The sequence below is a fragment of the Rattus rattus genome, chromosome 2 (genome assembly GCF_011064425.1).
Source record: "Rattus rattus isolate New Zealand chromosome 2, Rrattus_CSIRO_v1, whole genome shotgun sequence".
NCBI lineage: Eukaryota > Metazoa > Chordata > Mammalia > Rodentia > Muridae > Rattus > Rattus rattus.
In genome coordinates, this window is record NC_046155.1 from 32,872,380 (window position 1) to 32,882,583 (window position 10,204).

Below are 10,204 nucleotides of genomic sequence, written 5' to 3' on the forward strand. Positions count from 1 at the left end.
TGCTCATTTATGCCCCCTCCCAGTTAGCCCTTCCCACAATCCTCCCACCATCCCAGTCCTCTTCTCCTCTGAGTGGTTGGGGACCCACCCTGGGTATCTCTCCTTCCCTGGCACTTCAAGTCTCTGAGAGGCTAGGTTCTTCCTCTCTCGCTGAGACCAGATAAAGCAGTTCAGCTAGAAGAACATCTCCCGTGTACAGGCAGCAGATTTTGGGATAGCCTTCTCTTATCCCACCCCCCCACTCCAGTTGTTTGGGACCCACGTGAAGATCAAGTTGCACATCTGCTACATATGTGCAGGACTTGCTTGATAATGTTAAAGGGGGCTGTGGCTTTGAAAAGCAAAAATATATCTGGTTGTAATCAGCTACAGAGTACTTAATAAAATACTAATCTTAGTACTTTTATGTGGTTGCCACAGACACATGTGAGGAAGCTCCTGCTGCTTGTCAGTTGCTTTGAGTAAGGAATTAGCATCCTCATAAGCCCTGGCATGGTGATGGAAAAAGAGTTCCTGTGAAGAATAGTCTTCAAACAATCAAGCATGTTCAAATGCTGCACCCGCAGTTTCTTGGTTGGATCCATTAAGTTGTGTACCTGCAGTGGAAGCAATTTAACCTAGCAAGTCACCATTAGATCATGGTCAAAGTTCATCTCCAGAATTGGTACCCAGTGATAGTTTTGCTTGCTGACAATTGCTGACTCTTGGATGCAGCTATGGCAGTCAGGCCTTTCCAAATGTGACTGTTTTTTAAGTATAGATGTCATCCAGAAACCAACCTGTCACGTAGATATAATGTATGCTTTTCAACAGAAAATATTATAGGAGAAAAAATGGCAGTGTTGTGCTGGTTGACTGAGAGAACATTAAGGCGAGTTTGGGCAAAATTGAGCAATATTTGTGTTTTGAGAAACGGTTTGCTAATGAAGGAATAGAGAGTTTCAAGGCCTTAGAGTAACTCTCATTGGTATATCAGAACCACATAACTTTCAATTTATTTATTTCTTGCCTTTTAACTTCTTAAATGTATATAGGTGTTTTGCCTGCGTGTATGTCTGTGTATCACATGGAGCCCGGACAGTTGTGAGCTGTCATGTGGGTGCTGGGAATAGAACCCTTGTCCTCTGGAAGAGCAGTCTCTAGCTACTCTTAACCCACTAAACCATCTTTCTAGCCCCCAAAACTGTATGTTTTACAAGGTGGAATTCTTTTAATGCCTGTGCAAATCTTTGCTTTAAATGTTGAACTGTTACATTTAGTTCTTATAAAATAGGAAGTACATTCTATCTATATTATAGATGTGAATCAGAGGGATAGAAAGGTTCGATGATCTGTTGAGTGTGGCAGACCTGGTGCCGACAGAGCCAGGATCTAAACCCAAGAATTATAGTTTCAATTTTGAATATACACAAAGGCCCATGCACTGAAGCCACAGTCTGCATTCTGTGGTGCTGTTGGAATGTGTTAGAACCTTTAGTATGTAAATCTAATGGGAGAACATTACAGCATTTGGGGTGTACTCCTGGAGACCCCTTCTCCTGTCTGTCTCTTGCTTCTTGGCCATTGTGAACATTTTTCCTCTATCATGTGTTTTTACCATGATGCATGTAAACGAAAATATAGTTTAACTCCTTTTAAATTGATTATTTTCTCAAGTATTTTGTCACAGTGGTGGAATGCCAAATAACACAAGAGGTCCATTTGATGGCCAGGCCTCAGTTAATTGGGTATGTGTTAATTCTTTAACAAAATAGGCTTGTTTTCTTCAAACAAGGCTTCAAACTGGAACGGGTAGAATTGTGTTGTTATCAGAGGCTCTGAAACCAAGTTCTCAGTGCCCCTTCGCGCTGTTGTAATGTTTAAAAGCCTTAAATAGGCTTTGTTTTTGATACCAGACATGTTGGAAACTAAAACGTGTATGTGTGTGCATGTGTATGAGAGAAAGAGAGAGAGAGAGAGAGAGAGAGAGAGAGAGAGAGAGAGAGAGAGAGAGAACATGAAATAAATATCCAGGCTTTAGACTGGTCTAGGACTCACTATGTTGCCTAGGCTGACCTAAAGCCGCAATCCTTCTTCTTCCTGTCTTGGTTTTCAAGAGCTTGGATAACTGGCATGCACTGCCATGCCCAGCTGAAGTTTTCTAAAAGTTGCAATGTGGAATCAGAAAACCAAGATGAACTTTTCATATTATTCCCTTATATTGTTCTATAAATAGATCTGCACTCACATTCAATTTTGTTACTTCATCCATTAATTATTTGGGGGAAAAAATGGCTTGGTGAGCCATACCTATTTTGGCATTATTCTCTAGAGGAGCAGAACCAGCAGAATGTATAGATATATTATAAAAGGGGATTCAGTAGACTGGTTTAGAGACTATAGGATGGGTTCAGGCTAGAGAGGCTGAGAGCCCAGCTCAGTCTAGGAATCTGGGTACCTCCAGCAGTCCCAATCTGGTGCTGATAAGCCTAGAAGATTCCTGGAGAGTCGCTGGTCTTCAGACCATGTGGAATGCTAAAGAAGCTGGAGACCAGTGGAAGCAGCAGCAGTAGCAGCAGCAGCAACAGAAAGAGCAAGGAGCCATGCAGGTAGGCACCATGCAGGTAGGAGCCATGCAGGTAGGAGCCATGCAGGTAGGCACCATGCAGGTAGGAGCCATGCAGGTAGGAGCCATGCAGGTAGGAGCCATGCAGGTAGGAGCCATGCAGGTAGGAGCCATGCAGGTAGGAGCCATGCAGGTAGGCACCATGCAGGTAGGAGCCATGCAGGTAGGGACCATGTGGTTAGGCAGCACTGTCTTAACCTCTGATCTCTATATCTTGAAAGTGCTGCCCACTCAAGGATCCTCTTTTCCATTCAGTTCATTCTTTCTGGAAATGCCCGGAGACCTTCCCAGAGCTTGTCTTCTGTTGATTCCTGACCCTAGTCAGTTGACAACCAAGGTAAACTATCACACTAAGTTTTGTACATCTCCCCAATGGCTACACATTTTTATACATTATGCATGCATGTATACATGTATGCATATACAGAATTACATGAATATATACATGTATCTCACACCTGTTAATATCACTATTGAGCTTACTAGAAAAGACTTTACATATTGAGACACTCTCAAGTTCATAATGGCAGATCCATGATTCTGAAGTATTACCATAAGTTCAAATTCTATTACTGGCAACAGATGTCAGTTGTTTTCTGAAAAGGGCCTCAGTGTTGTTCAGGAGTTGTGGCCATGCTTTGAAGATGAATGGTATTGGAGATTTGATTGGGAGAAACAAACACAAACACAAACGTATTTATCTAAAAGGTTCAGGTAAATGCTTTCTCAGACTGCTGAGGAATTTGAAAATGGACTCTCAGAAACATGGGCAGCAGTGTCTGCTCAGTTAAGGGCAATAGGTAAGAGTTCAGGAGGCACAGAAATGAAAAAAGAATGCCTTTTCTCTCTAGACAGATGGAATCTGGACTTATGTATATCTTACATAAATTCCTGGGGGTAAAAGGTTTATTATGTTTGTTAGCAGGCGGATTTGAAAAACTCTGGAGAATTACTAACTCAGCGAGTGCCAGCCGGCTGTACAGGCTATCTTAAAGTCACCTCCAATTGTACTTTCCTGTGTGATAACACATACAGCATGCTACATGACAGATGGGCATTGCTGCAGGCTTTATATAAGACACTTGGAAATAGTTTTTTATGTAACACACTGAGTATAAGCAGCTCTCTTTTGATTCAGACTCCCCACTGCAATCCCTGCCATATCCAAAACCTTGGAAGACAAAGAACATGTCTAAGAGACAAGAGCAGGAATCTAAGCATCTTCTCTGAGAGCAGAGAAACCCAAACACACCCAGGCATCATAAGTCATGAGAAGGCTTCCTTGTGAGAAAACTAGTACTGTGCTATATGAGGAGGACTTCTATGCTATACGTCTGGATGGACCAGGCAGGAACTGTGTTTTCCTTCTTGTCTGTGTTTCATCTCTTAGCTTCTCTTTCCAAATCAAATCATGTTTTGTGGATAATCTCTTTCTTTTCTTGTTTACAACACTTAATTCTCCTTTGGATCATTGCCTGGGGGGTGGTCTACCCAATATTGCTAGTTTTAAATCTTTTTATTATAAGAAAAAAAGAGCCTTTCTGTTGCATTGCATTTAGACATGGCAGTTACTTCTTTAAAACTAAAACCATAAACATCTGTTTTTGCCTCTGCTTTCTCACAGCTCAATTGCTCATTGTTTTTTTTTTTTTCCTGTTCACAACATTTACTCATGTGTGCACATGCCAGTTGCTATATCCTTGCAGCTGAACACTGAGAGGTAAAACATACGGCTGGACTTTCTAATCTTTCTAGACATTAGTTCAAAATATTAGGAATAGATACTTCTAATACACTAATTCTCTTATTCCTAAAGACAATTTTTATATCTTCTCCACTATTAAGCCTATGAAACATTGGTCAGTGACCCAACACTATGCCTATAGAGAGCAGTGATGGTATCACAAAAAACCTTTCTAGCTTAGCATCAAGCACCAGTACGTGGGCTCTCCAGTGCTTTGTTACAATAGAAGATGGTCTTGTTCTTTTCTCTACAAATGAATAAAAATTACTAGAAATAGCAGAACACAAAAGAAATGGCTCAGAGATTAAAAGTATTTTTGCTGCACCTCCAGGACCTGAGTTTGGTTTCCAATAGATGTCAGGTAGCTCATCTGACAGCCTCTTCTGGCCTCTGTAAGTGCCAAAACATGTACCATACATCCACACATACATAAATAAAAATAAAGCTTAAAAATAAAGAATATGGACTAAGGCTGGTCTTCAACAACAACAACAACAACAACAAAACAAAAAGCCTACATACACCTGGAACTTGAACAAAGCTCTACTCAGTAATAACTTGGTCAAGGAAGAAATAAAGAAAGAAATTAAAGACTTTTTAGAATTTAATGAAAATGAAGGCATAACATGCCCAAACTTATGGGACACAATGAAAGCAGTGCTAAGAGGAAAATTCATAACTCTGAGTGCCTCCACAAAGAAACTGGAGAGAGCATACACTAGTAGCTTGACAGCACACCTGAAAGCTCTAGAACAAAAAGAAGCAAATACACCCAAGAGGAGTAGATGGTAGGAAATAATCAAACTCAGGGCTGAAATCAACCAAGTAGAACTAAAAAGAACTATACAAAGAATCAAAACCAGGAATTGGTTCTTAGAGAAAATCAACAAGATAGATAAACCCTTAGCCAGACTAATCAAAGGGCACAGAGAGAGTATCCAAATTAAGAAAATAAGACATGAAAAGGGTAACCTAACAACAGAAACCAAGGAAATGAAAAAGATTATCAGATCTTACCACAAAAGCCTATACACAGCAAAACTGGAGAATCTGGAGGAAATGGACAATTTTTAGACAGATAACAGGTACCAAAGTTAAATCAGAATCAGATAAACCATCTAAACAGTCCTATAACTCCTAAAGAAATAGAAGCAGTCATTAAAAGTCTCCAAAAAAAAAAAAAAAAAAAAAAAAAAAAAAAAAAAGCCTAGGACCAGATGGTTTTAGTGCAGAATTCTATCAGACCTTCAAAGAAGATCTAATACCAATTCTTTTCAAACTATTCCACAAAATAGAAACAGAAGGAACACTACCCAATTCATTCTATGAAGCCACAATTACACTTATACATAAACCACACAAAGACCCAAGAAAGAGAACTTCAGACCAATTTCCTCATGAATATCAATGCAAAAATACTCAATAAAATTCTCGCAAACTGAATCCAAGAACACATCAAAATGATTGTTCACTATGATCAAGTAGACTGCATCCCAGGGATGCAAGGACGGTTCAATATAAGGAAATCCATCAATATAATCCACTATATAAACAAACTGAAAGAAAAAAACCACACATGATCATTTCATTAGATGCTGTGAAAGCATTTGACAAAATTCTTGGAAAGGTCAGGAATTCAAGGCCCATACCTAAACATAGTTAAAGCGATATACAGCAAACCAGAGGCCAACATCAAACTAAATGGAGAGAAACTTGAAGCAATCCCTCTAAAATCAGGGACTAGACAAGGCTGCCCACTCTCTCCCTACTTATTCAATATAGTTCTTGAAGTTCTAGCCAGAGCAATCAGACAACAAAAGGAGGTCAAGGGGATACAGATTGGAAAGGAAGAAGTCAAAATATCACTATTTGCAGATGATATGGTTGTATACTAAATGACTCCAGAAATTCCACCAGAGAACTCCTACAGCTGATAAACAACTTCAGCGATGTGGCTGGATATAAAATTAACTCAAACAAATAAGTAGCCTTCTTTTACTCAATAGATAAATAGGCTGAGAATGAAATCAGGGAAATGACACCCTTCACAATACTCAGAAGTAATATAAAATACCTTGGTTTGACCGTAACCAAGCAAGTGAAAGATCTGTCTGATAAGAACGTCAAGTCTCTGAAGAAAGAAATTGTAGAAGATCTCAGAAGATGGAAATATCTCCCATGCTCATGTATGGGCAGGATTAATATTGTAAAAATGGCCATCTTGCTGAAAGCTATTTACAGATTCAATGCAATCCCCATCAAAATTCCAAGTGGGCAGAAGATGTAAGGTATACGATTGTAATGTGCTTACAGTGTTTATTTGAGGTGATATAAAACTTGTAGATAACTATGATTTTTTTCATGTATATTGCAAGTCTTAAAAATAACACCACATTGAGAACAAGAAGTCATAGCAATTAAGTTACTAGCGAAAATAAACAAGACGATTAAAAAAATACCACAGTGATCCAAAAAGAAAGTCAGGGGAATAAAAAGGGAATATAAAGCACGGAGCAATACTAATGAGGTCATTTAAAATTTGATCATCTCAATAAATGACTAAGAATAAATGTTTTTAAAGATCCAATTAAAAGGCAGCAAGTATCTGGTTGAAGAAAAAGAAAAATCATAATTATAGACTGTCTACAATTGACTTTTTATATAGAAATCCAGAGAGCAGGATGAAAGGATGACTTAGAGGATGACAGCCCTTACTGTTCTCTGAGAGGACTGGATCCCAGCACCTCCGGTGGGCAGCTCACAATTACCTGGAACTGCAAGGAATCCAGTGCCCCCATTCTGACCTCTGCAGATACCTACCTACCCACACACATGTGCCATACATACATACATACATACATACATACATACATACATACATACACAAACACACTCTCATAAAAATGCAGAAGGGTTCAGAATGACAGAATGAGAAAGCAGTAATATGTAACTGAATCCGAATGCAGAAGTGCCACATTGTTAGGAAGAAGGAATGAATTACGCTGTAATTATACAATATTAATATATCAAATTGGTATAGAAGCACTTTGTTCATCATTTAAAATCAGAACACATAGCCGAAAAGCCCATCATCTTGTTACACCTTCGAGACAACTACTATTACCAATTTTTATGTATTGCCTAGAGGTATTTTATGATCATGCACATTTTTTCTTTTTGACAAATGATAATATTATGTACATTTCAGAACTCCATTTTCTCTGACCATTCTCTAATATATCAGTTTCATTATAGGAACAAGGAACTATAGATTAGATAACTTTAGGACGTGATATCGTCTGTATAACTGTCAATGCGACAGTCTCTGTGTAACTAAGACTTGACATTTGTCAGCAGGTCTTAAGCCCCAAGGAGTCGTCACTAGGTTTTTTAAATTGAGTCGTAATATATGGTCATGTATTTCACATGTAGGCATAGTACAATCACCACTCCTTTCTAATTCAAAACATTTACATTCTTTGTGTACATGGCTTGTCACCCCTGCTTCCCTTCACCACCCTGGAAACCAATAACTGACTTCATCTCTCTGTAGATTTATATTTTGAATATTTCATATAAATAGAACCAGGCAACATATGGCTTTTGGTGTCTGTCCTCTTCCACTTAGCACGATGTTTTAAAATTTCATACATTGTCCTTCAGGACTCACGAACATTTAATTTTTGTAGGTACACCACATTTTGTTTGCGTTAGAATTTGAAGCATTCTTAGTAACAGCCTATAAATGAGTCAAAATAGGACCAGTGGATGCTATCAGGCATGTACCAGGACATAAGCTGTTTTTAATTTAAAAGTGTTTATTTTTTAAATATACTTTAGAGTCACAATTTTTATAAGAATATTGGGACGTGAGGGAAGGCCAGTTAGGAGAATTAAGTCCGTTGCCACTGGCTTCCTGGAAGGATGCTAGCTAGTGTGCATATGAGCTTCTGAGGCTTTTCTCAGAATTAAAATGACCAAGAGACATAAAAACAAAATAACCCAAACTTACTTGTTTTGAAACCGAGGAACAGGGCCAACGACATTCTGCAAGATTCATGGAATTTCTGATAGTTTTGGTGCAAGGGGACCAGACCGAGGCAGTAAAACTGTGGAACCACCCCAGGAACCAGGTAATTTAAGACACTGTGGAAGTTAAAAACAAGGGTGGGAAACTTCTCCAATAGTAGGTTCTCATGTGATCTCTTTAGTGTCAGTCCTTCCTCCTGGCTCCCTCCTCTACCCTGCCTGTCCCTCCCCCTCCCCATTTACCCTTCCTCTTCCGTTACTTCTTTTAACCCTTTTATACCAGTACATTCTATTCCCCATGGCCCCTTAGTAATTCCATGGCCTCCAGGAGTATTCCAAACGAAATGCCTATCTGAATACTCAACCCTTATATCCACGAATGAGAGAGATCGTATGACCTGTCTCCGCGGGTCCAGGATACCTCTCTGGGATAATTGTCTCCATCCGTTTACCTCAAAGTTCATTTTTTTAACATCTGAATAATATTCCGTCGTGTAAATGGACACATTTTCATCGTCTGTCAGCTGATGGATAGACATCAAGGCTGTTTCCGTTTCATAGCCGTTATGAATAGAACAGTAATGAACACGGATGAACGGGCATTTCTACAGTAGGATATGGAGTCCCTTGGGTACCTATAGGTATCCAAGAGTGGTGTATCTGGATCATAGATGGCAGATCCATTTTGAGCGTTTTGAGCAATTTTTTCACACCTTACCTGCATTTTTTTCCCTTCCACTGTTCCACTGTCTTAGAATTTTGCCATAGATTTAAGTAGGTTTTAAATGACCAAGTATAGTCTGGACGTACCGTGTGCAGACCTTCAGAAGTAAGCGATTGCTGAGTTTTAAACTCCACGCCATCCTGAGCGCTGTGACACCTCATGCTATCTTACTCCATCTTGCCTGTAAAGTGCAGTGCCCTTGACCAATGCATCCGTATAGTCCCTGCTTACTGGTCCTTTATAACTGTCACACGTACCAGCGCAGCACAGCGACACTTGCACTTAATTCACCCAGGAAAGACCTGGATCACATCACTAGAGATGCTCACAGTGCTGGAAGTGTATATTGTTACATTGTAACTGTTCTGTAACAGTTATATTTTATTATTAATGATTCCTCTTAATCTCTCAGTGTATATGTACATGGGGTTTGGCAAATCAGTTGGAAGCCTAGGAATAGAGCCCCCGAGGATAAGGGGGGATTCATAGCTAGACAGAAGAATAGAATGAACAGGTTTCATTTGAATACAAAGAATAGACTTTATTCTTTGAAAATACCTATTCTTTTTCAAGAGCGCTACATTTTTTAAAGGAACTTACACATAAATATAATTTTATTAAAAATGTTCAAATAATCTATACAAATATATTTATTAGATAAAAATTGTAAGTTCAGTGTTAATAGTTAATAAGATTCTCCCTATGCTGGTATTTCTATTTATCAATATTTTTCCTCTTATTGTGTTTTCTGATATCCCTACAATAAGGGTATTTTGCTTGTAGCATTTGAAAAAGGCAGAGTAAGCTAACTAATCTAGGCTAACTGAATAGTTGATAGAAAGGAGGTGGCCGGCTAGAGAGATGGGCAGCAGTTAATAGGACTCTCCTTGAGGACCGAGGTTCAATTCCCAGCACCCACATAGCAACCCATGACTGTCTGTAACTCCAATTCCAGGTGATCCAACACCCTCACAGAGAAATACATTGTAGGCAATGCACAGTAAATAAATAAATAAACAAATAAAAAGAAAGGAGGTGGCTAACGCAAGAGAGACACAGATAGTAGAAACATGTGTGTACTTTGGATTTTGTTTTTCCCAGA